The 25220-nt window shown below is 44.5% G+C and overlaps 1 protein-coding gene and 1 pseudogene across 3 annotated transcripts in view; both read left to right on the forward strand.

Moving 5' to 3' along the window:
• Window positions 1–25220, forward strand: part of Kif26b (kinesin family member 26B) — a 403835-nt gene that overhangs the window by 202017 nt on the left and 176598 nt on the right. The window lies entirely within an intron of this gene.
• On the forward strand, window positions 23092–25156 carry LOC110321326 (annotated as a pseudogene).

A 25220-nucleotide genomic window follows, 5' to 3' on the forward strand; every position in this document is an offset into this window, starting at 1 on the left:
CCCTCTCTCTCCCTCTCTCTCCCTCTCTCTCCCTCTCTCTGGCTTGTGGTTGTAGATAAGATTTCAGCTCTCAGCTACTGCTCCCGTCCCAGTGCTATGTCTACTTGCCTGCCTGCTGCCATGTTCCCCATCATGACGGCCGTGGGCTCACCCTCTGAAACTGTAAGCCCCAAAGAAACTCTTCAATAATAAGTTGCTTTGGTCATGATGCTTTGTCGCAGCAATTAAAAAACAACTAAGGCAAAGATCTTAAGTATTATCAAAAAGATCTCCTTGAAACATAAATTATAATGGGCTGCGAGTGCAGCTTAATAGTTAAACATGTGCCTAGCATGAATTGAAAAAAATAAAGACTTGTGCTAAAGATTCTACAAGAGATATGACTAATTAGAACTTTGTGATTGTAGAGAGTTAGGATGTTACAAATGGACAGCCATGTTATTTTACATTATCTTTGGTCTTCTTAGGGGACGCTTATTTTCTGTCTGTATCCGACATCCTGTTGGAGTTAACATGCAAAAGAAGGAAAGAGACAACAATAATAAAAATAAACCCGTAGAACACATCATCCTTGTGAACCACTAGCTTCCACTTCTACCAACCCAACAGCTGAGGACAGCATCTGAGATCTATGCCAGAGAAGTCCCTGCTCTGCTGTTAGCTGCTGACCTGAGAGCCCCCAACCAAGTATTTGGAAAACACCATGTGATCTGTGACTCTCCGTTCTGTAACTTTTAAAATGTCATGAAACCATCTCCACATTGGAGCATGTTATTTGGGCTGTGGTCCATCCTAAACGGTCCAGTAAGTGATTCTCTCATTCCCTTTGAGGTGAGAACTACACCAGGTACAGGAGTCGGAGAACAGGCAGTTAAACTAATGCCTCAGTCTGGATGACAGGATCTAGGGGGAGCTGAGCAGCTCATTTGACAGTTGGATAGATTATTCAGTAAATCTTGGGTTTATCTCTTAAGCCCAGAAGAAGCTGCACTGGGGAAAAACAAAAAGCAAGCAGTTTTCCACACCTTAAGACACAGCAGCAAGCATGAATATAAATATGTAGGTCCAGGTGAATTTACAGACAGCAGGCTGATAGGCTGCTTCTGGACAAAGAGGAGGCATTTGGGAACAAGTCCCCAGTCAAGTCCATGAATGGTCACAGTGTGACATGGTGTCTTAGGAAGAGAGTGACTTCTCAGCCAAGTGCACTAGGACTCCAGTCCAGTATGCTGGCAGTCCTTGTTTGGTCCTGACATCTTTTAAAGCATTTACAAAATGGCTACTTTATCCTGGACATTTTTTCTCAAGTGACAAATCCCTTGAGGTAAATGCCTGAAGCTGGCTGAAAGCAGATGAGGATTGAGAAACACCTTGGGCTTGCCATACTCACCCTGAATCCTCCCAGGAGACAGGGCAGTGGGTAGGAGGGCGGAGAGTTCACTCTGCAGTGAACGCCAGTGTGGCTATGTCTGGCAGCTCCCTCAGCACCTGGATTGTTTCATGCCCATAGGAGGTGAGACTAGACAGTGACAATAAAAATCAATGTAGTCATCCCCCAAAGACAGATAACAGCCTGACATTGCTTGATGGCTTCCTGTACAATCCCAAAGTGCTACTCTGGGACTGCAGACTCCAGCTATCTGCATGGGGAGAGCCCAGAGAACAAGATAGTAACTCCCACTGTATGCGAGAGGATCAAGGGACAGGGAGACGACTCTGACCCGTGTGTATCACCAGAAAGTAGTGCCAGCTTCATGTTGGGAAGTGAAGAGGCAGGAAGCCTGGGGCCCTCTCAGCACAGGAATGGAAGGTCTGTGTTGGAAAAGAGTCTAGTTGAGAGAAAAGAAAGCATTCTATCCCAGGATGTCAGCACCCCAGCCACAACTAAACAAGCCTCTTTGTCCGTGTCTGGCATCTTGTCTGATGTGATCCTGTAGTCTCTGTGACCACCGGGGCATCCTTCTCCTTTCTTGCCCCGCCCCGTGTCATCTACCAGCTTCTGGGCGCAAAGGTTCCAGTCCTCTCAGCTAACAAGTGAGCGTGTGACTCCAACCTTAATGAGCAACAGAGAGACTCCAGAGAGGATCAGGAGTAGGACATCCCTATACTTCTGTGTTGAGATGGAGAACCAAAGCGAACCACGTCAGCAGAAGGTGAGCAACACATTAAACAGAGGGGAAAGGATAATAAAACATCGCCTGCTGTTTAACAATCGCCGGGTGGAAACATTCTGGGAACTGTGCAGCTGCCGCACTTGATGGCTCATAAAGCCCCAGTAACGTCCGTCAAGGGCCTTTTTTTCTTGGTGAGGGACCATTTTTTTCCATGCAGTTATGATAGCATCTGGTTCCTGTCCCTAGAAGTACAGGGAAGCCACAGGCTCAGGCAGTGGCTGCCAGGGGAAGAACCGGACTGCAGAGGCATCTGGCTCCTTGGATGGCTTTGGGGGTTGCTTCTGACCTAAAGGGCATTATCATAAAAATGCAGATTAGGATTCAGTGGGAGGTCACTGTCACCTGTTGTGTGCTAGGAAGGCACTGGGTAGTTTAGGTCATGCATCCCCTCTACTGTGAGGTCGCCTTTCTCACCACTGCAAAAGCAGTGCTCTGTAGAACAGAGTCTCAGGCTGGGTAAAGGACACAGCGAGGCCACACTTAACAAGTGACAGGCTGAGTCCAAAGTGGCAGCCTTTCTTCTGTGTCATCATCCTGCGAAGATGGAGGATACATGGGATATGGCAAAAAAATAAAGAAAATTAAAAAAAAAAAAAGTCTGCATTTGCTTAGCACCTGGGTACCTGGGTAGATGTGTTGACAAGAGAGAATTTTTCCTGAATACTAGACATCAGTGATGGCAGTCCTAAGTATGTGTTAGTTTCCATTGGGTTCCCCAGACCTACATTCAGAAGTAAGGATGCCTGGGAATAAGAATGTGGTCCCCAGGGAGTGAGTGAGAACATGAAATGGGAAATAAAAATGAAAAAAAAAAAAAAAAAAGAAGCCGGAGACTGAGACAGTTCTAGACAAATCTGGTAGTGGGTGGTTTCTGATCCAGCCTGACCCTACTTGGGAACCCTCAGGGGTATACAGAGTTGTCCTGACCTGGGGCCAGACATGGGGGGGGGGGGTGCTCGCTGCTCCCTCCTGGCTGTTAAGCTCTGTGGCTGCTGTAGTAAGGAAGGGGTGAACATAAATCCAGCTCTCAGGCAGAGCAGCCTCCTGCAGCCCAGGGCAGGCTTTGCAGAAGAGGTATAGGAAGCAAAAGCATGTCTGAGAGGGGAATGTGGGGGGCTGGGCTGGGCAAGGCCACCATTACTCGTCTGGCAGGAAGCAAGCCAGCAATACCCAGGACTGAGAAGCAACCTGTAATGTAGTTCAAGCAGTTTACACTCACCCCTGTCTAGCTTACCAGTGAACGAGAGTCAGATTGTGGTTATTTTATTTGGTTTTGACAATTGCTGGGGGTAACCCCAATTTATTATTCTAACTGCTGATCTGGCTATGCGCTCAGCTGTATACCCCAAATACTTGCTGGTTCTTCTGGCTGTGTGTTCCTGGTCTGTCTTCTCTCATGGGAGCTTCCTTTTCCCTCCTTGTCCTGTCTTCTCTCCTTCCTCTGTAACCTCCAACCAGGTAATTCAAAACTCCCTCTAACCCCTCCGTAATTGGGCTCTGCCGTTTCTATTTAACCAATGGTTTTAAATTAAGGAACAAAGTTTGTACAACAAAAGCTGATAAAGGTAAAAACTTACTCCTAGGCAACTAGATCTTCTGGTACAGAATTTAGCATTACAATGCACAACAGACCAAAGCTCAACACCGGGGGTTTCTGCCCAACTCATGTGAATCCACAGGAAGAGTGTTGGTTTCTGTGGATTCAAAATGCTCTAGAATTCTGCTGCATGCTGCTACTGGCTTTGGAGAAAGGTGTGTGTGAATTCTGGAATCTGTGTTGCTTCACCACACAGCATGAGTTCAGATAGGAGAGCCCTATCCTGGGCGAGCCCTCGCTTTTCATTTTCCCTTTTTTTTTTGGTGGTGGTGGTGGTGGGGGTTTCCACTTCGTAACAAAAACCTGGAGGTTTGCCTAGCGATAATTTCCTTTGATTCTCAAGAAGTGGAGGTCAGCCTTATACTGTTATACCATATGACATGAAGTAACCCGATGAACTACTGCATATTGACCTGGCTTGAAGCTGAGATACCTTGACTCAGCTGACACAGGGACAACAGCAGACGGTGCAGTGGGTCTTGGAAGGGAAAAGACAGTTATGTTATTCAGGGAAGAAAATGGAATCTTCCCTCACATTTGGAGACTATATTTCTTACTTTTAGCCTGTGGTCTCTTTGATAAGGGCCATCTTCCACAAACTCTATAGACTCCTGAGATATAGTTAGGTTGACTGACTATTGTCAATACTATAGATTGATTGACAGTGGTGGATTGGTACTCTACTTTGCAGATGTCAGCCCTGCTTCAGCCTTAGCTTTGCCTGTTTGCTTGTCACTGTGAGGAGGGCAGGTCTTGATGGTGTCCTTGCTGACCCACTGCTGCACTGTGACAGCTCCTGTGTTCTATGTTCGCTGCAGAAAAATCACTCAAGCAGTTAGTGCTGAGGAGCTCACGGGGGGGGGGGGGATTATAGTTTTAACCTTTCAGATTAAATCAGCATGGCTTGACTTTTTTTTTTTAATCATTTTATTAGATATTTTCATCATTTACATTTCAAATGCTATCCCGAATAACCCCTATACCCTCCCCCACCCTGCTCCCCTTGACTTTTGTTTTGTTTTGTTTTGTTTGTTTAAAGCATCCACAGAGTGAGTAAAAATTGAGCACCAGGAGGAGAAATCAGAGTTCTTATAATTACACCTGTCCCCAAACTCTTGTGTTGGAAGCTTAACCCCCAATGCTATAGTACCCAAACGTGAGGCCTGTAGGAAGTAATTAGATTAGGAGGACTCTACTCACAGAGGCAGGACTGATGCCCTTCTAAAAGAGCCCTGAGGGAGTCCGTCCTTCTAGCCTATCATGTGAGGATATGTAGAAGGCACCATCCATGGGCTTGATCTTGCTGGTGTCTCGATTGCTTGTCTGTCCAGTCTATGGAACTGTGAGCAAAGATTTCTGGTCTTTATAAGTAACTTCATTTAAAGCATTTTGCTACAGTATCAAGAGTAGACTAAGATAGACTGATCATGTTAGGAAGGCATTAAGATAGGTCTTGAGAGGTGTGGCTGATGCTCAAAGGATGAGAGGGGACTTTGGGGTTTCTTCCTTAGTGTAAATGTCATAAAAACATCTCATGACTCTTAGTTTGGTCTGGAATTTAATAGCTATACTTTAATTGTAGGCTTAGAGTCACAACCTAAAGTTAGAGTTTTATATAGAGTTATGTTGAATTTTAATACTATTATGTTAAATAGTTATTTAAATAATATATTTATTATACCTGTAGAGCCCAGATGTGTGGTTTGACCTTTAGCTAGACTTGGGAAATTGTGATATTTTGTTTTCTTGTAGGCCAGGCTGACTATTCACAGTACAGCCAAGACAAACCTCATTCCCTACTTTTAACTCCTGGTGCCCCTGCCTACAGATCCCAAATATTGGGGTTATGGGCATGTGCCAACACATCTGGTTAGCCTCGTGACGCTTAAAGTCTCTAGCATCCAGTAGCCATTACACCCTTGGGGCAGTACAAAATATAACCAGGGCATTTCTGGAGCAAAGAACATGCCTGATCCGCAAAACAAAAATCTACTGAGCACATCTGAACCACAGGGCTGATTCCGCTGCATCAGCCCATAAAGTCAGAGCAGCAGCGTGAGATCTGAGGCCCATAAGACCAGGGCGGCAGACACTCTGCCATGCTACCAGAAAGGGGCTAGCATCTTCAACTGCCATCAGCCATGAGGGACCACACTCGGGATGGGTTCTAAATCACTGCAGACTGATGTCATACAGAAGCGATTTACACAAGGTGAGGAAAGCCGAGTGGAGAAAAGGGAAAAACGCAACAAACAAACAAACAAACCAACAAACACCCCAGAAATTTTTAAAAAACCAAGGAGAGCTATTTACAAAGCCAGAGACTAGCTGGGCATACCCCAACAGAAAATGCATTTCCCCAATAACCTTGTTGCACGGGGTCTTTGGATGACTTATCTTTGAATTGCTTCTGCTTATGGAGTCTCAGCAATGCCTTTCACTGTCAGGAAACCCTTCTCTTTTCAGACCTAGTCCTCATGACTAGCTCTGGAAGCTCAAAGGCCCCAGATTAATCACCTCCTCTCTGGCTGACATACACTTCCATCTTGTGCTGTCCACCAGAAGAATTACTGGGGACAGGGACACGGGTATGCTCAGCGCTGGCTAGTCTCAAGCCCTTTACACTGGACGTAAAGGGAGGCAGAAATTATAACTTTCCCATCTCAGGCTGGATTATGGAATTTTGTAGTAAAGATACTGCTAAAACCTTTGGTTGATGAGGAGATAAAATAGCTTTGATATGTGTCTGCTACAGGGAAACATACATTTTCAGTGACAGTTTGCACGAAGGAAGTTCACCTCCTATAACATGCACCTAGAGTTTACGCGTTATCTTACGTACTCACTGTCAGTGCTTGCAGCTAATGGGTTCATCGCAAAGTGGGGTTCCCGTATATAGAATCTGTTTTTATTCTCAAATGTAGAAAAGATGTCTGGCTACAGTGATGAGAGGGAGAAATATATCAGGATGGTCTAATGGGTCTGGGTTTTGCCTTGTGAGACACCAACAGTATAGTACAAAATACAGCTGGTGTGTGTCTGGATAGACCTCCTTCTTTCTGCCGGACCACTGTGGGCCATCAGTTGCTTTCCACAGTTGGTATTTTGGGTGGTCATTTTCTCTTGTTGTTTTCATGGTTCCATCTATAAGTTGCTTCGGAGGCAGTCGTGTGGCTCCTTCCAGATCGCTGGCTTTCCAAGGCTGAGGGAGCGTGCTTGCCTCCACACTAGTGTCTGACTTAGGAGGGCGTCACGCTTTCTTGGGGTATACTGAAGGGTAGAATTCATTATGCTCACTAAAACTATTCCAGTCAAATTTAGCACAGTGTCCAGAGGATGCAGAGGTGGGGTAGGGGCTGCCGCTGCTGCCGCTGCTGCCGCTACTGCCGCTGCTGCCGCTGCTGCCGCTGTTTGGTTTTTGTGTCTGTGGTTGAGTTGACTTAGTCTTCTCACTGGGAAAAGAAGGAGATCAGAGATGTTATCCCTGCAGCTGGGTGTGCTCAGAGCGAATACCGACACGGGCTCTGAGAAACTTGGCACTGTGCCACATCTTCCTGAGCGATGCGGAGGAGAGTGGGTATTACAAAATAATAAAATCCAAAGTGACATTATGTGGGATATTAAGTTTGAATGAAACTTTAAGATGAAGCACGGGCTCCTAAGCATTTTTTTTTTTTTTTTTTTTGCTAGATTTGGACAGCTTGAGTAAATTTTCCTGTCACTCCGTCTGAATTATCATATGTTCTGGAGAAAAGGAATGCGTTTTTGCATTTACAGAGTAAAGCATTTTGATTTGTTTAGAACTATTTTCCAGTTTTTCTGTTTACTACCTTACTGAGTTTAGCTTTTGCTCTGTTGTTTCCTTGCTACTCTTTCTTTTGGATTATACCGTTCTTTTCTGTAGCATTTGGAACCTGAGATTTAATGCATCCTTTAAATTGCTATTAATACTTAGGCTGCAATTTTTTTTATTACTGACCATGTTAGTTGTAGTTTATAGATTCGGATACATAGTGGTTCATTAACATTTTGGTAGTATTCTCTCTCTCTCTCTCTTTTTTTTTTTTTTACTTAATATCAACCATATCTTAAAAATAAAAAAGAATACATTTCCAAGGGAAGAGGGCCTCTGTCTCCCAGTGCTAGGGCCTCATTCATGTTAGGGAACGTTTTCTTTCATTGAGTTATAGCCTAGAAGAGTCTTTTGGTTATTTTACTTTTAAACCTTTCTAGATTAATTGCATTGTGATCAGATAATATTGTGTCAATTCATTTATTCATTATTTATGTGTATATACACAATGTATGTATTTCTGTGTGTGCATAATTGTGTGTATGTGTGTGTGTGTGGTGTGAGGGATATGTGCGTGCACACGTGTGCATATGTAGGCACCGTGGTGCCTGTGTGGAGATCAGAGAGCAACCTCAGCCTTCAGTCCTCGTGACATCCCGTGTTTGAGATAGGGTCTCTTGCTGGTTCTTTCTCTGGGTTTGCTAGGCACTCTGGCCTGTGCGCTTCTAGGAGTTTCTCATCTCTGCCCCCTACCTCTCCCTCGGAACACTGGGATCACAGATGCACCTCCATGGCCACCTTTTTTGTGGGTTCTGAGGCAGATGGAAGCCCTCACACATGTAGTGAGCACTTTAAATCCCAGAGCAATCTCCTTGGCCCATGCTGCTGCTGCTGCTGCTGCTGCTGCTGCTGCTGCTGCTGCTGCTGCTGCTGCTCCTGTTCCTTCTCCTCCTCCTCTTCCTCCTCTCTCCCTTCCCCCTCCTCCTCCTCCTTCTCCTCCTCCTCCTTCTTCTTATTTCACATACCATGTAGAGGTTTTCTCTGTGATTTAATAAGTAGTAAAATAATATGAGTTGCAGTAGAGAATATGCATGCTCTGTAATGTAGTTGCAAAGTATAGTGTAGGTTTAGACCTCTTTATTTATCACGATCAGCTACATAAAGGAAACTTTATGACATTGAGACTTTTAAGTGTACAAGTCAGTGTCATTAGTTTTATTCACAGTGCTGTACAGCTGCCATTGCTATCTGCTTCGAAAACTTTCATCACTGTAAGTGAATACTTTGTAACCAATGAGCAACAAGTAAATCTCCATCTGCCTATTGACCTCTGGTTTATCTTCTGTCTCTAGGATTTGCCTATTCTGGACTTGTCCTGTAAGCGGAGTCAAACAGCATGTGTCCCTTTCATGGCTGGCTTCGTTGGCTATGTTGACACAATGTTCTTAAGGTTTGCCAGTGCAGTGGCGTGTGTTAGAATTCAATCCCTCTTTATGCCTAAAGAATGCTTCTGTGTGTGCACATGCTGTACTTCAGTTGTCTGTTCTTCTGCTCCTAGACCTTTGGGTTAATTTCTCTTCTGGCACCATTGTTGAAGAAAGTGTGATGGACATTAGCAGGTAAAGCAGCTCTTTGGGTCTCTGTGTCAACTTTTTTTGCCTGTTCACCTCTGGGTGGAATCGTTGAGCTCCATGGCAGGCAATTGCACATGCAGCTTTCTAAGGAACCACACTCTGCACTGATGTTTTCCATGGCAACCACACAATTTTGCGTTTCTCCCAGGATGGCTCGAGGGCTCCTGGTTGTTTGTTTTGTTTTGTTTTGTTTTTTTCAAGCCTCACTATTTGTTTTTCTTTTAAAATGACAACAATCCTAGTGGGTGTGAGATTGTATAATGTGGGTTTTTTTATTTGCATTTCCCTAATAGTTAATGATGTTGGTCAGCCCTTCGTGTATGTATTGGATGCTTGATTATCTTCTTTGGGAAAAAAAAATGTCAGTTCAAATCCCTGTTCTGCTGTCTAAGCTTTCTTTGGCTGTTGAGTTTAGAATCTCTGTAGAAACTCTGAATATTAAGCCTGATTTGCAGACACTTTGTCATTCTTTAGGTTGTCTTTTATTTCTCTTCTAATAATCCTTTGGGGGCACAAAAGCTCAGATCCCATTACTGATGGTTGTGAGCTACCATGTGGTTGCTGGGAATTGAACTCGGGACCTCTAGAAGAGCAGTCAGTGCTCCTAACAGATGAGCCACCTCTCCAGCCCTGGCCTGCTTTTCTTAGCTGTTGTTGCTCATACCTGGAACATCCTACCTAAGAACCCATGCCAAGTCCTATCTTCGATTCGATGTATATTTTTCCTAAGAGTTTTATAGGCTCAGCTTTTACATTTAGTTGTTTATCATTCTGAGTGAATTTTTGTGGATGGTGTGAGGCAAGGAGTTGGCTGCATTCTTTTGCATATACAAATCCAGCACACCAGAAAAATCTGTGATTGATCTTGATATACTTGGGCCTCTTAGAGCCATGCTAGGCTGTTTGGGAGCCTGAGATAAAAGGAAAAGTCCAGTGGTGGTGATTGTGTCTTCAGATGGGATTTCAGGCTAGACATCACACGGGACGATGTGTTTACTGAGTTTTTTTTTACACCAATTGCAGTTGTATGTAAGACAGGCAACTGGCCTTTCTGTCCCAGCCTCAGCCCTGGGAAAAGGCTCTGGCTAGCGTTTCCTCTATTTCTCTCCCCAGCTTCTATCGTTTCTCTTTTTCTTTCACTCTAACTCTTTTGAAGCAGCTACTGTATATATATATATATATATATATACCATTTAAAATAAAAGTGTTATAATTTTGCTATGAAATGTGGCTTTCAGGGTTGCAACATCTTTTATCTTGTTTGGGGGCTGGATCTTACTTTGTTATAAGGATCATAGACTATAGGTGAAAACCGGAGGTCCTCTCCACTCTCTAGTTTATATTTGATGAGTATGAAGCTCATCAACTTTGGCAACAGTCAAAATTACTGTGGTCACAAAGTTAAAAAACACATTACTACACTTCTTAGTTCTGACTCAGTCACAGCCTCCTTGAGTGGTAACATTTTCAAACTGTGCAAATATCCTCAACATGTTCAAGTAGGGATAGGCCACAAACCCAGCCAAGAGCTTACGTGGTCAGGCCCAGATAAGCTTCTGGGAAAAAGATGCTACCTCGTAGAATTCAAAGTAACACTTGGCTGAATACATTTCATGTGGATTGGAAAGATGCAAGTTGGAGGAAGGCCAGTTGGCTGAAGGAGGAGGAGTCAACTTATTTTCCATAATTTGAGATGTTTTTTTAATAAGATTTTGAGTTCCTTTTAACTGCCATAAGTCCTATGAGTGAAGGCCGTATTTTATTGCTCTACAAAATATAGAGTCTCTTTACAGTTTGTTCCTGGGATTCTTGCTATAACTCCATACCCTAGTTTCCTAAATTCAACATTCATTGAGGATGCCTGAAACCTTGGATGGAGTACATTATTTCCTATACACACATCATAATTTAATTTATAAATTAGGCATGGCAAGAGCCTACTAATAATTGATAATATATATATATATATATATATATATATATATAATTATTACAGTATACTATAATAAAAGTTGCATGAATGTGGTCTTTTCCTTAAAGTATCTTGTGAAACGGCATTCACCCTTCTAGGGGTGATGTGAAAATAACTCAATGCCCATATGATAAGAGGATGTCAATGCTGCAGGCCTTCTGGGTATCATATGGGGAAGGGGCAGAAAGACAGTTCATAGCCCAGGAAGGATGATGGGAAATGACATGAGATTTTATCATGCTGCTCAGAACACGATGCAATTTAAAACTTATACATGGGGTACTTCTGGAATTTATGGTTTACTATTTAAGAGCTGCAGTCGATCATAGGTGTTGAAACTGGATTAAAGGGACTATTATGTTAATCAGCCTGGGTGCATTCAAGTGGTTGGGCGGTACTTGAGGCTACTGTCTTAGTTTTCCTCTCAACAGTTCTGGAATCTGAGTTTGAGCATCTAGGGAAGTGAAGCTGAAGAAAGGTGGAAATCAAACCCGGCTGGGGTTTGGCCTCACCTGCCCCTCCCCAGTGCATTCCTGCTTCTCACTGCAGGTTGACTTCCATGAATGGGGAAGAGAAAGGCACAAGCTGGCCCCGAAGGTCTCCTTCCTTTGTCTCCCTCTGAGGCACTCAAAAGCATCAATAACGGTGTGGTGTGGGAAAGCACTGGCTGAACAGGACTTCACAGGTCCCCCTTGATACCTTCCACTGGGAGCCTCCCCACAATGCCTTTGAAAGCACTCTGTCAGCCAATGGCTGCTTCAGGCAAACGTGGAGGAGACCTCAGAGGAGTCCTCAGTGGGAAAGACCTGCCCTGCCCCAGAAACTGCCCTAGTTCTCAGCCAGCAGGCTCCTCTGCAGGAGAGAAGCACCCCTCAGGTTTTGATTTCCTTCTCCCTCTCCTTCTGTCCTTAGGGCCAGGGAAACTCTCAGCGGGGCTTGGCTTTCTAACAAGCATCAGTGCCTAGATATCTCACATTCCCTTGGTAGAGACAAAGTCTCTGCATTAGGAAGCCCTTAGCTGTGCCTTCCATTTGAGTTTAAGAAAAAAAGAGATGCTGGATATTTAGGTCTGTCTATTCGTTTCTGGTATTTTGAGCTGGCCTTAGGGTTTTTTTTTTTTTTTTTTTTTTTTTTTTTAATACTTACGCTTCCACTTCCCAAGAGTTGGCATTACAGGTGCAGTTCTTATCAATCAGCCTGCTGCCATGGAGCCTTTTGTCACCCTGCCGCCCTAGGCTGGCTCCAGATCATATTTACACTAACATCCTACCTCTCAATAGTGACCATTGGTTGATTTTAATTGAGTAGAATTAGTCCTGAGCCATTGGTTGATTTTAATTGAATAGAATTAGTCCTGAGCCATCAAGATAAGAAGATCATAGGACATCAGCATTTACGGTTACAGTATAAGCAAATGCTTGTGTGTGGTACCCAGAGGAGACATCTCTCTATACGAAGAAAAGCCCTGCTGGACACAGTGGGCACAGCGGGCGGTGGAGAGGACAGATATTGTTTACAAAGCAGTGTTCAGCATATGAGTTAAATAGACCCCAGGCATGAAGCAGAGAGTGTATATTGTCCAGAATACTGCGGTTAGGCAGACATATCCCATCAGGACCACGGAGTCTGCAAGCCTTGGTATGTTTCTCTGGGCTTCCTTTAGGTCACAATGGCCCACTTGGGGTGACAGCTACCCAGTGCTGGTGTGATCTTCACTTCCCTTCTCTATAAGGGACTTGAGCACCTGTAGATTAGGGGTAACCAGAGAGTTCTGGGAAGCCATAGTGTGTGGACGGGTGACAGCGTACATTGTTTAAAGCATCTAATTTTTCTACCCAAGCAGAATATTTTCAGCTAATGTTTTTTTTTTTCCTTGAATGCTTGCCCATGTCATTTTATATGAACAAATCCATATGAACCTCTGGTTATCCCATTATATGATAACATCTTATTTAATGAATACCCTGCTGTATATTTAAGTGACTTGCTATGATAAATGCTCTTTCTCTGCGTATCCTTGCATGAGACGTCCTGTGCATATCCCTGTTTGCTGTAGGTCTAGCAGGAAAATCTTTGGGGCTGCTATTGTTAAGCTGCTTGGGGCAGAAGGCCACATTCTGCCTAGGTGCTGAGGACCCAGTCCCCTGGAATTGTACCAAGACTGAATGTAACCTTTGCCCTTTGATAGCTTAAAATTGTATAATGTTTGAAAATTTCCCCATGATTCCTTTGGTTAGTGGTTTGTGCTATAGTTTTTTTTTTGTTTGTTTGTTTCTTTTTTTTCATACTCCTCTTGGATATTTGGGGGTTTTCCTAATTTCTAAAGAACTCCATTATGTTATTTTAAAAGTATGAATTGAGTTACCCAAAATATTTTAATTTTTAATGAAACTGCAGTGGCCATGCTCCTTTTATAATGTAACCCCATTATCATTTCCCAACCCTGGCATGGAGCTGTGCACACTCAAGGGACTACATAAATGCTTTTAAATGAGAGAACGATCCATTATCTAAGTATGCCATTGACATACAGGGTTGGCTAATAAAGTAACACGAGAATTTTTTTCTTGACCATTAGGAATTATAATAAGGAAAACTTTTATAATGAATTGCTCTAGGGAGGGAAGCTGCAAGGTATACAGCAGGTCCTATCTGTGGCCTTAGAGTGCAGCTCATCGCAGAGGACAGATGTTCTCAACCAAAGCAAAAGTACGCACTGACTGTGCCAGACACTCCTGCAACCTCAGAACCCAGATGCCTGAGGCAGGGAGATCATGATTCTGATGCTGGGGCTGCAGACTGAGATTCCACATCAAAACAGACAAAGAAACAACAACAACAACAACAAAAATAGTACATCAGATGTTTTTTCAAGTCAAGCAGTATTTTACACATATAAACTGTGACTAGAAGAAGAAAGCTTAGAAGTCATAATGTCCCCACTCATCATTTCCTAAGGAAATAAGACAGCAGTATGGTCGAGATCTCTGCAGACTTTGTTCATCTCTCTCCTCTTCCCCTCGGGACACCCGGCATACATGTTTCTCTAAGCAATGTGAAACATTGTGTCACAGTTTTAGAGTTTTTACAAATGTTCCCATTCATGTTTCTCTTGCAACATTTTTTCCTCAGCGTTCTGCTTCTGGGATTGAAACATCTTAATAAACTGGGGCTGATCTAGTCTGTAGAAATACCACAACTTATTTATCCTCGCTCTTCACCATCATCCCAATATTTTGTGTTTGTGCACACTGTTGGGAGCATGTCCATCACCTTCCCTTGTGTGCATGTGCAAGCTTTCGAAGGTAGTATTGAGATTGCTCCAACATAGAGATGTGCGCTCCTTTTCTAGAAGCTGCCAAATTGCTTTTTGTGGTTTAAGGTAATACAGAAATACTTGCATTTTCCCCGAGGAAGTCTTGCAAAAATTATGCCAGTTATTATTTTTGAGTGCTGGGGGCCAGAAGTGCTCCAAGGATGAACACACATTTCAGTCTGCATCTTTTCTGCTTTGGGAAACAGATAAAAATACTGAGGATCTTGCCCAGGCTTAATAGCAAGGGGCAGAGACCTAGTCAACTGTCCTCAAACCCATCTCTTAGCAGCAGTCCAAACTCCAGGTGGTAGCAAGACATGAAGACAGCAGCCAAAGACTCTAAGGGGGGGGGGGGGGAGGCAGGACGAGCCTTAGGCAGGTGCTGCTGTTCCATGGTGTGGAAGAACAAGCAGATGGTGACTGGATTTATCCAGCATCCAGACAAATGAGTCTGACCAAAAGTCCGTTCCAGGCTCCATATGCTCCACATTTAGTCCCATCCTTTCCTGCCTGCTTCACCGTGGAGGCGCGTTGCTCATATCTTCATGCACTTTTAAAGTTCCTTTTAACCTAGGACAGGCGACTTGCCACAGAAAGGTCAAATAAATTTTTTAGAAGCAATAATGGATGCAACTTGTACATGTGAATTTTAATTGCAACACTCTAATCCCCATTCTAAGTGCCAAACTTTCAGGATTAATTTGTTGCATGTGTTGGTAACAGGGCACTCAGTCTTCAGAGCGGATTCATTGCCCGAGGGCCCTCATTTGCTAATGAGTAATTGTTGCAATTTTCGGAGAAAATGCTACTGGTACAATCATGTTTGAGCATTCATCAAATATGACGTGAGCCCAGTTAGGAGAAACGTTAGCGTCCTTAGCCTGCAAATAAAAGCCAAGCATTCATCTCCCGCATGGTAATTTCCCTAGGCTGGTCACCTCCATTATCATTTGGAACAACCGGTGAACTGTAGGTAGCACCGTTCTTAGGTAGTACCTGGGGGGGAGGAGCAGGTTTTAGCACGGATAGTCTGCAGTCTTGTTCCATTGCCTCTTGTCACTCAGGCCCATTTTGGAAGGGGTGGAAGAGGAAGCCACTTCCTAGGAATGCATCTCTGTGTGCACACATCACAGACAGCACTGACATGCTAATTACAGCTTTAGACGGAGCATTTCCTCTTTCTGCATTTTGTTTGCAAACACCCAATTATTTCCATCCTGCGGTCTGGAGAAGAGTAAAATAGGAAGGCAAATCCAAGAGAGGTGATCAGTCGTTTCTGCAAATCTGGCTGCCTGCCTATCTCCTCTGTTGTGGTTTTTCTTCCCGACAGGTTGGAATTTGAACTCTGCTTGCTTCCCAATTTAGTTATTCTTTTAGATTCTTTTATTATTGTTATGATGATGATGGTGTGTGTGTGTGTGTGTGTGTGTGTGTGTGTGTGTGTGTATGGGGTTACCTGCATGTATATAAGCATACCCTGTGCATGTAGTGCCCACGGAGGCCAGATGAGGGCACCAAATCTTCTGGAACTTTCTTTACAGTTGTGAACTGTCCTGTGGGTGCTGGGACCCAATCCTGGGCTCTATGCAAGAACATCTAGTGCTTTTAACTCCTGAGCCATGTCTCCACCCCCTAGTTATCTTTTTAATCATACTTGTCTGTGGACCAGTGGTTGAGATTCCATAGCTATATCAAGGAGTTCAGCCTTATCTATTGTGGGATATAGAAATAGCACCTTGTGCCTGTCTAGACTGAACTGAACTGATGTCCCATGTACTTGTGGCATGTTTCTGCACAAGACACTGCTGCTTCCTCTGGGACCACTTAGGCTATGCAGCATCGTGGAACCTAGACATATAGAATCTTGGGATTGACTAGTCAATGAAGGAATGAATGGGAACATTGTGGTTACCTGAGCTGGAAGAAGAACTGAGTTCTTAAGCCAAAACCAAGCTATGTTCTGGAGCAGCAGAAATAAAAAAATATGTTTGAAGAATGGAATAAAAATCTCATACTGGTGAGGATAAGCCTGTTCTTTTGGTGAAACCCCATTTGCCTGTTTTTGCTTTTGTTTCCTGTGATTGGAGGGTCTTGTAAATTAGTTGAACTGATAGCCCAGACAAACCTGTAGTCCCAGCAACTGGAAGGCTGAGGAATGATTTCTGTGAGTTCAAGATCAACCTGGTTAACAGAATGAGTTTGAGGCCAGCCAGGGCTACAGAGCAAGCTCCTGTCCTATACAAAAAAATAAAACAACGCCTCCCCACAAAAGACCCAAAAAGAAAAGACGAAAGCTAATAATAAACAAACTAATAAAACAAGATATTTAAAATACTGCCTACACCGGAGTCTTTGAGAGCTTCCCATGTGTTCCTTTTGTGAGTTTCTGAGTTTGGGGGTTTTGTTTGTTTTGATTGTATTTTCCCTGGTTCTGGGGATTGAACCTAGAGACTCACACACGGTCTCAGCCCCTGAGTTCAGTCACAGCTCATCAGCTCTTAGATTTAGGTTTTTGGGTGGGTTGTTTTTGCACAGCGAGCTCAATCTGCTCTCAGTGCTCTATACAGAAAGGCCCAGCTTTCCCAGCGCTGTTTTCAGAACAGGCTGTCCCTTCTGCTGTGTGTGTCTTGGCACCTCTATTAGGAATCAGTTGGCTGTAGATGCTGGGTACCTGTCAGCGGATGAATGGAGAAAGAAAGTGTGGCTCTCTATGCACAATGCAGTGCCATCCAACCATAAAGAATAATACAATCCTGTCAGTTTTGGCAAAACAGGTGGAGCTGGAGAACACTGTGTTAAGTAAAACAGGACAAACAAAATGACAGGCACCCCTGCATCCCATCTCATACCCAGAGCAGCTAGTGTTGACCTGAGCGTCAAGCAGTGGGTAAAGTGGTCAAAAGGAGCTTTGATTTCTTCAGCCATGTGGTATTTATGAAATGAAATACCACACTAGACTCCCATCATGTATGCACTTAGCACATTTTAGTCAAAAAGGACATAAAGTTAAAAACAAATGGCAGGATGGGAGACAAGAGAATGATGGCACAGTCTGGTGATCCAGTGCAAGGCTGCTCCTGTTTCTATCCAGGCACAAAGCTCAGGCATGTGGAACACAAAGTCCATGACTAAGGTCTCTTCCTCTTTCCCTAATATTTTCCCCCCACTTGTAGTCCATGGAAGAATAAGGAAATCCAGAAAGGCCCTAGGTTATCTCAAGAACAACCTAGCCCCATTTTTGGAAATAGATTCTGATTATAGCACATCCATTTCCTCGTGCAGTTGACTGTGCCTGATCTTGGACACAGTGCTAAAGATCATGCGATTGATTCGGTTGTTTTAGGTATTTATTTGTGTGTGTGTGTGTGTGTATGTATGAACTCTGTTTATTTATGTGTCCAGGAATGTGTGTTTATATATGTGTATGTATATGATATTTGTGTATGTGTACACGCATGTGGCCTGTACTGCAATTCTGAACAGTGTTGGATTACTTAGGGGTGATGCAGCAAACATTCTAAATTGACTTTTTGGTTCTACCTTCTCACAGGTTTTCTGAAACTTATAGCCAGTCAGAGCAGCTTCTCATTGGTCAATAAGCATACAGGGGCCCAGTGGCAGTAGCGGTCTATGGTCATCTGCTGGGACAACCACCAAAGAACAAAGAAGTGAATGCAGAACACTGCTTCAGCCCTGACTAGGACTGATTCATTGCCTCCCTGGGGACACTGCCTGGTGGCTCTCAAGGAATCTAGGAGCTCAGTGCTGCCCCTCCCAGTTGCTATGTGTGTCGGGGTACGGAAGTAGCAAAACAGTACCCGCCAAGGCGGTCCAGCCAAGGCTGGTATGAGTCAAAGAGCAAGTGTGGATGTTCGCCTAGTTTCACAACTGCTTTGAGAAGATAAGTTTAGGTCTCTGTGGGAAATATCTTGAGTAGACTCGTGTTATACAGAGCTATCATCCTTGCATGGCAACCTCGATCTTCATGAGGTCAGCCATACCTGCTGGCAGAAGACCACTAGGATCAGGCTTAGTAACTATCGACATTCCTGCACAGGAAGCAGAGGTACAGGTGTTATCAGACTCTCACCTGTCCTGGCCAGTCCTATTTATTCCTTCTCTGCGCACATGTGATCTGAGCATATGGGTCCAGGGAGGGACTAGATATATAGGCTCAGGGAAGTTAACTGAGGGGAACTCCATCTGCATGGACAATGGAGAAGCTGTCACCCAGGCTGGTGAAGACTTCCCCGTGTGGGTGCTTTGGGGTCACCCGGGCTTCTCTAGGCACCCCTCGCATGCTCTGTACGTAAGCCTCATTGGTTTTCCCAGACTGTGCTTAAGTTTGTCATTAGGCCCTTATGAGGAAGGGCGGGGCATTGTTTATGTCTCCCTAGGGGAGAAATTCCCTTGACAAAACAGTAGAGGGTTTTCTAACACTCTAAATGTCTTATTCCTGAGCTCATCATGGAGAATGGGAGGGCTACTTTGAATTATGATGCTATGGGATGGCTGTAACTGTGTAGATATCAGATGGCTGTGAAACATACAGATATAGGACGCCTGTAAAACATACAGAAAGAATGCCTTGCAAAACTTAGTCTGTCACGTTTTCTTTTCCAAAGAATGTAAACATTTCCTTTTCTTGTGTGTGTTATGAGTGTTTTGCTTACATGAAGCAACATACAACACTTGTATGCAGTGCCTGCAGGAGCCAGATGGGGGCATCAGATTCCCTGGAACAGGAGTTCCAGATGGTTCTGAGTTGCCATGTGAATGCTGAGAACTGAACTCAGCTGGAGCCTCTGAAAGAACAGTAAGTGCTGGTAACTGCCAAGCGGACTCTCCAGTCCTGGCTACAGCCTTCTAACACCAAGTTTATAGTTGCTTCCTAAAATACAGAGACTGGCATATTTTGTACTAGAACTAGGCCACGAACTCTGAAGAGGGAGGAAGTGAGGGCATGGCTGTGGTTTCCTTTACTTGTATCTTCACAGGGCAAACACAGTATTCATGGCAAACACCAGCTCTAGTTGGGTGGCTTTGGGGTATTGGTACCCTTGATCATAACTACCGAGGACACCATCTTGTTTTGCACTTATAATAAAAAGCCAAAAAAAAAAAAAAAAAATAGCAGAGACACAGAGTTGTCAAGCCATGGCCTAGACCTTCCAGTTCTCCAGAGACCTGGTGCTCTGCACGTTAGTTGCCCAAACCACTAGACTTGGGGCTTTGAACTCAAGGTGTTTTGATGTAAGTTACCTTCTACAAAGATGTCAACGGGGAATGAATGAATGAATGAGTGGGTGATACTTATAAGAAGTCCCAAGAAGATTCAGAGAGACTTTGCCTGCCCAGTGATTTATGCTCAGATTGTAGACAAAGTGTAGTATAAGATATATTAAGTCCAACAGAATGGGCAAATGGACGCCATGGGAAATGAAATGGGTCACATGACGGCTAAGATGCTTTCTGTCTTCTACCCATGCTTGCCTAGTAGGACCCTACAAGAAGACAGCCTACCCCTTCCAGTACCCTGGAGGGCAGAGTAGCCACTGTGTTTGTATGCCAGCCTGAGAAAATAAGAACTGTACCAGCTACCACTGACTGATCAACCCATTACACATGCTGTCTCAGGTCCTCACATCGGCCCTAGTAGATATCACCTCTATTTTGTACAGGATGAAACTGAGTGCTACCTGACTCTACCTGCCTTTGGGGGTTGAAGGTGAGGTGGTGCAGAGTCAATGACACCGACTCCAGGAACTGGTGAAAAAGGCTGCAGCTAGCTCATCTGAACACTGTTGTCAGGTCCTTTAATACCCTCTACCCACACCCAATTAGCCCCAAGAAAGCATCTCTTCTAAATAGCAGTTCCTGATTGGCTGGCACTGTCTGCATCAGCAATCCTTGGTCTCTCAGACAGTCCTCAATTAGGTCCTCCTGCAGGAGATGCTTTTGTGGCTGTGCATGGCCCAGCATTTACATAGTAGTGGCCCTGCCGCTGATCCTGCTACAACTGAGAAAAGTCAGGTGACTTGCAGTGTCTCAGGGCTCAGAAGTAGAAGTGAGGTCAGAATGTATGCAGTGGCAAAGCAGTTATCAAGCTCGAGGTCCCCACAGCAATGGGTGTCTCCAGAAGATCAATATTGTGGTGGATTTTCTTCAATTTTTTCTTGACTGGAAAGGCTAAGTAGGAACCAGAATGCCCTGGAGCATGATAGAAGTGAATCTAGAGAAATGAAGGGCCTCATAGACTCCTGGGGACCATGAAGGCAGTGGTTAGGGGCGCTTCTTGAGGCAACTCTGTCCCCATCTCTGTGTGTGCAGCATATGTTCTTGCTCTTGGTGTGTGCAGCATATGTTCATGTTCTTGGTGTGTGCAGCATATGTTCATGCTCTTGGTNTGCTCTTGGTGTGTGCAGCATATGTTCATGTTCTTGGTGTGTGCAGCATATGTTCATGCTCTTGGTATGTGCAGCATATGTTCATGCTCTTGGTGTGTGCAGATATGTTCATGCTCTTGGTGTGTGCAGCATATGTTCATGCTCTTGGTGCAGCTATTGCAAGCCTAACTTGGGGGCCACCTCAGCTTGTATGGATTGGGAGTCAAGGTGTGAGAGGAAGTGGCAGGTTGTGAGATTGATCTGTGCCGTCAGTGAGTTTGACTCAATTCCGGGACACTAGCAGTGGATGAATGTGAGATTTCATTATGTATTAACACCTCAGAGACAAACCCATGCCTCCTATTCTCTAATCGGGAATATTGTGTCGCAAGCTTCATGGTCTAAGATTTTCCATGAATGATTTTCTTCATGATTCATTGTAAGATACATTTTATTATTGCTGTGCTGCAGAGATTGAAAAAAATAAAGTATATTCTCCTCTATCTTTGTAAAATGTAGACTTCACTTATATCTAATCAGGCCATTCCTACCTTTCCTAGCCTTTCCCCAAACCTCCCTATTCCTTTATGTGTCAGTCAGCTTTCTGTTGCTGTAACAAAAATCCCTGATATAAAAAAAGGAGGAGGAAAGGCAACTTTCTTGCTTCCATGATGTGAACTGCTGTATTCTGCTATGTCTTCACAGATTGATGGATGGCACTTTTAAGATGGTGAGCTAAAATGGATAAAATGGACCACTCCTCCCCCTGATTTGTTTGTTCCAGAGAAAGCTAACACATTGGCCCTTAGTCTCAATATTTTTTTAAAACATACCTTTTATCTGAATGTCTGAGTTTTACTTTTATCTGTCTTAGTTGGTATCTTATTGCTGTGAAGAGACACCATGACCAAGACAACTCTTATAAAAGAAAGCATTTAAATGGAGGCTTGCTTACAAGTTTAGAAGTTAGTCCATTATCATCATGAGGGAGACATGGTACTGGAGAACTAACTAAGAGTTCTACATCCTGATACATAGGCAGAGAGAGGAGGAGCAGGAGACTGGAGCTGGGGTGGGTTTGCTAACCCTCAAAGCCCACCCCAGTCACACTCTTCTTTCAGCAAGGCCATACCTACTCCAATACAGCATCGATTCCTAATCCTTCTCAAACAAGCCACTGTCTAATGACTAAGCATTCAAATATATGAGCATATGGGGTTCATTGCTTTTCATACCATCACAGTCTACACAGACAAGAACTCCTTGTTGACTCTGGTGTTTGCTCTGTACCTATACTTAGACCTCGACATGTACACAGGATAGAGTCCTTGGGCACCTCTTCCCCAAACCTGTGCATCTATGCTGTATTCTCCTCTCAGGTAAACCCCAAGCCTCAGCTCTTTAAAAGCCACTGTATCATCATCACTGAGTCAGTGTCAACATTGCAATACGTTTTTGTACAGAGGATTACAGAAAACAAGCTTAATTGACACAGGCTAGTGCTGGAGGATTCCCAGAATAAGGAACTGGGATTGATGGCAAAATCCCAAGCCACAGCCTAGACCTTCCAGCTCCCCGGGGATCTGGTGCCCTGCATGTCACTTGCACAGAGGTGCTTCCTGGATGCTGCCACATCAGTAGGCACACCAAAAGTTTTGAAGGCCACCTGTAAATGCCTAGGTGTAGGTGCCTCCCTTCTCCCTCCTGGCCTCTTCCTCCCCGCCAAACTACTCAAAATGAACACTAGTAGTCTGTGACACCCCTATACCAATCTAGCTGCCATTGCCTGGAGAATCTATTTGATCCCAAACCCAGTACAAAGGTTGAGGGAACATGGCAGAGACTGGAATCAACTGGGGACAGGGCTGAGATCTTGGATCACTGAGCAGGCAGAGGAGGGAGGAGGTGGAGAGGTAGAGCACTATAGGGTGCTGACACCCTATAGTGTAGAGTCTGAGAGAGGCAGAACTCTGGTCCCCAGACAGATGAGCTCCCCTGGAAAGGAATACTCCCTGTCAGGCCCAGAGAATGCAGAGGTTGCAGGGCATCCTTGGACAGCCAGCTGCTCTGACTGGAAAAACACAGAGTGCAACCTTCCTATTGCAGTCTGAGCATAGCCGGATTGTTCCTGGTGGAGGGTGCTTACCACCCAGGCTTGCTCCTGTGCAGTCACCCTTCCTTCCCGCAGAGCTGTCCTCGGGGACGCTTGGATCTGGAGTATGCTTGCCCAGAGCATCAGAAGTGCACCTCCCGCTCACACCACACCTTACTATTCTAAATACACATCTCAAGCCAAAGTTGCTAACGAGCTCGGAGAAACGGGTGAAAACGAAGACAGTGGTGGTGATGAAGGAGCTGAGCCAGCATTTCCAAGTAAGCAAATGCCGGCGGGAAAGGCTGCTGCAGGACAGCAGGCAACTACTCGAGGAAAAATACTGTGTGAAGGCTGAAAACCAGCTTTTCATGGAATACCTGTGTGAGAAGAAACAGGAGGAGCTGTGGAAGCAGTACGTCCAAGAATGTGGCGAGATAGAATGAGAGAGACAAGAATTGGCATCCTGATACAACCAGAAAAACGCAGCTCTTCAAGCCCAGCTCCTGCAGGGCAGAAAGACCCAGAAGGATTTGAAGCAGCAGTTGCAGGCCCTGAAGCCAGTTTACAAGGTAAAGGAGGGTCAGGACATGAAAATACAGACCTTGGAGAAGGAGCAAGAGAAAGTCCGAGGTGAGACTGCAGCCAAGGACCGGGAGGCACACTTCCTGTTCCTGTGGGAAAAGGCACTGATGGAGAAGGAGCTGGAAGAGTGGCACCTGATGGAGCTGGGGCAAATCAACACCACGGGGCTTGAGCTTCTGAAACCTCAAAATCAACTCCCAATGACACACTTCCTCTAACTGGACCGTACCTACTCCAACAAGGCCACACCTCTTAATAGCGCCACTCCCTACAGCATAGACTGTGGTCTATGGGTGTAGTATAAATTTTTCTCAACCTACTTTATTAAGGGTTCAACCTCCTCTCTAGCCCATCAAAAAGTTATTAGGACACAAGGGAAATAGACCTGCTTATAAATAGTTCTTTGGGGGAGAGTTCAATCTTCACTGTATCAGCAGTTCAACCCTCTAGCAAACACCAACATGAACCAGCAGCTGCAGACCAGCAGCAAACACCACACAGGAACCAGCAAGGGCAGTTCAATTCAGAAGAAACTGTGAGGCTCACCAACAGGCTGAGTCCACCGCAGAAGTGGCAAGAAAGCCACAGGAACCTCACTAGACTTTCTTTGGTGAGTTTCTCTTTATGACATCACCACAAGCAAAGCCCAACAAGGCAATGTAAGGTGAACCAATACACGTGCCTGCCATCAGCAAAGAATAGCAAGGCAGAGCAAAGTGAACCAATGCTGGAGCGCCCACTGTCTGTCATATTTATACTCCTTTTAAACACCATGAGTCCTTTCACATGTTTGCTATAGCTAAACATCATTTTACCTGTGTCCGTTTCAGCAAAACATTCTTTCAACTGTGTGCCACAGCAAAACATCATTTGACATAACTGACTTTCCATGGGGATTATTTTTATGCAAACCACCACTGGAACCAATTTCAAACCTAGTCCAAACCGACAAAAAGGGAGCTGGAAACTAAAGCACAGAGCAAAAGGACAGGGATTAAACTGATCTGTGCCATGCACCCACTGTTATAGGCTCCCCAGACCCCAGGCCTGCTGACTTACTGCCTGCTGGCTGCCTGCTGATTGCATATATTACTGCATTCTTTCCCTAAGGGTCCCCTACTGGTGGTCATGCAGGAACATTATCATGACCCTAACTGGTGTGTCTGAGGTGGGTACATGGGTGAGAGATGAATGAAATGCAGACAAACAGCTGATAGTTATATCAGACAGTTATTGTCTCTTTACAGAGTGAAAGTCCTTTGTCTTTCCAAGCACCTCTGTAGCTAATCAGAGCAGGAAATGAAAAGGAAATCTGAAATGTTAGCTAGCTCTTCGTTCCTGTAGCAAATGCCCAAGGCTAAGAGAAAGGACTCATTTTTTGTTCCCAGAGATGCCCTGAGTGCGTTTGGCCTCACTGTTTTAGGGCCTATGGTGAGATAACATGTCAGAGGCAAGGGATAGGACGAAGAGACTGAGTCTGCGATCCCCTCCAAAGGTGCAGTGACTTAGATCTCCCACTAGGTCCCATCTCTCTAATGATCCATCACATACTGGAGACCAAGCCTTCGGCCAAGGACCTTTTGGAGAAGGGGACACTTAAGATCTAAATCACAGCATCTGCGGAGGTAGCTTCATTCGTCTGCCTCCTGATGTAGATTGAGAGAATGTAGA

This window comes from Mus pahari, chromosome 5 (assembly GCF_900095145.1).
Source record: "Mus pahari chromosome 5, PAHARI_EIJ_v1.1, whole genome shotgun sequence".
NCBI lineage: Eukaryota > Metazoa > Chordata > Mammalia > Rodentia > Muridae > Mus > Mus pahari.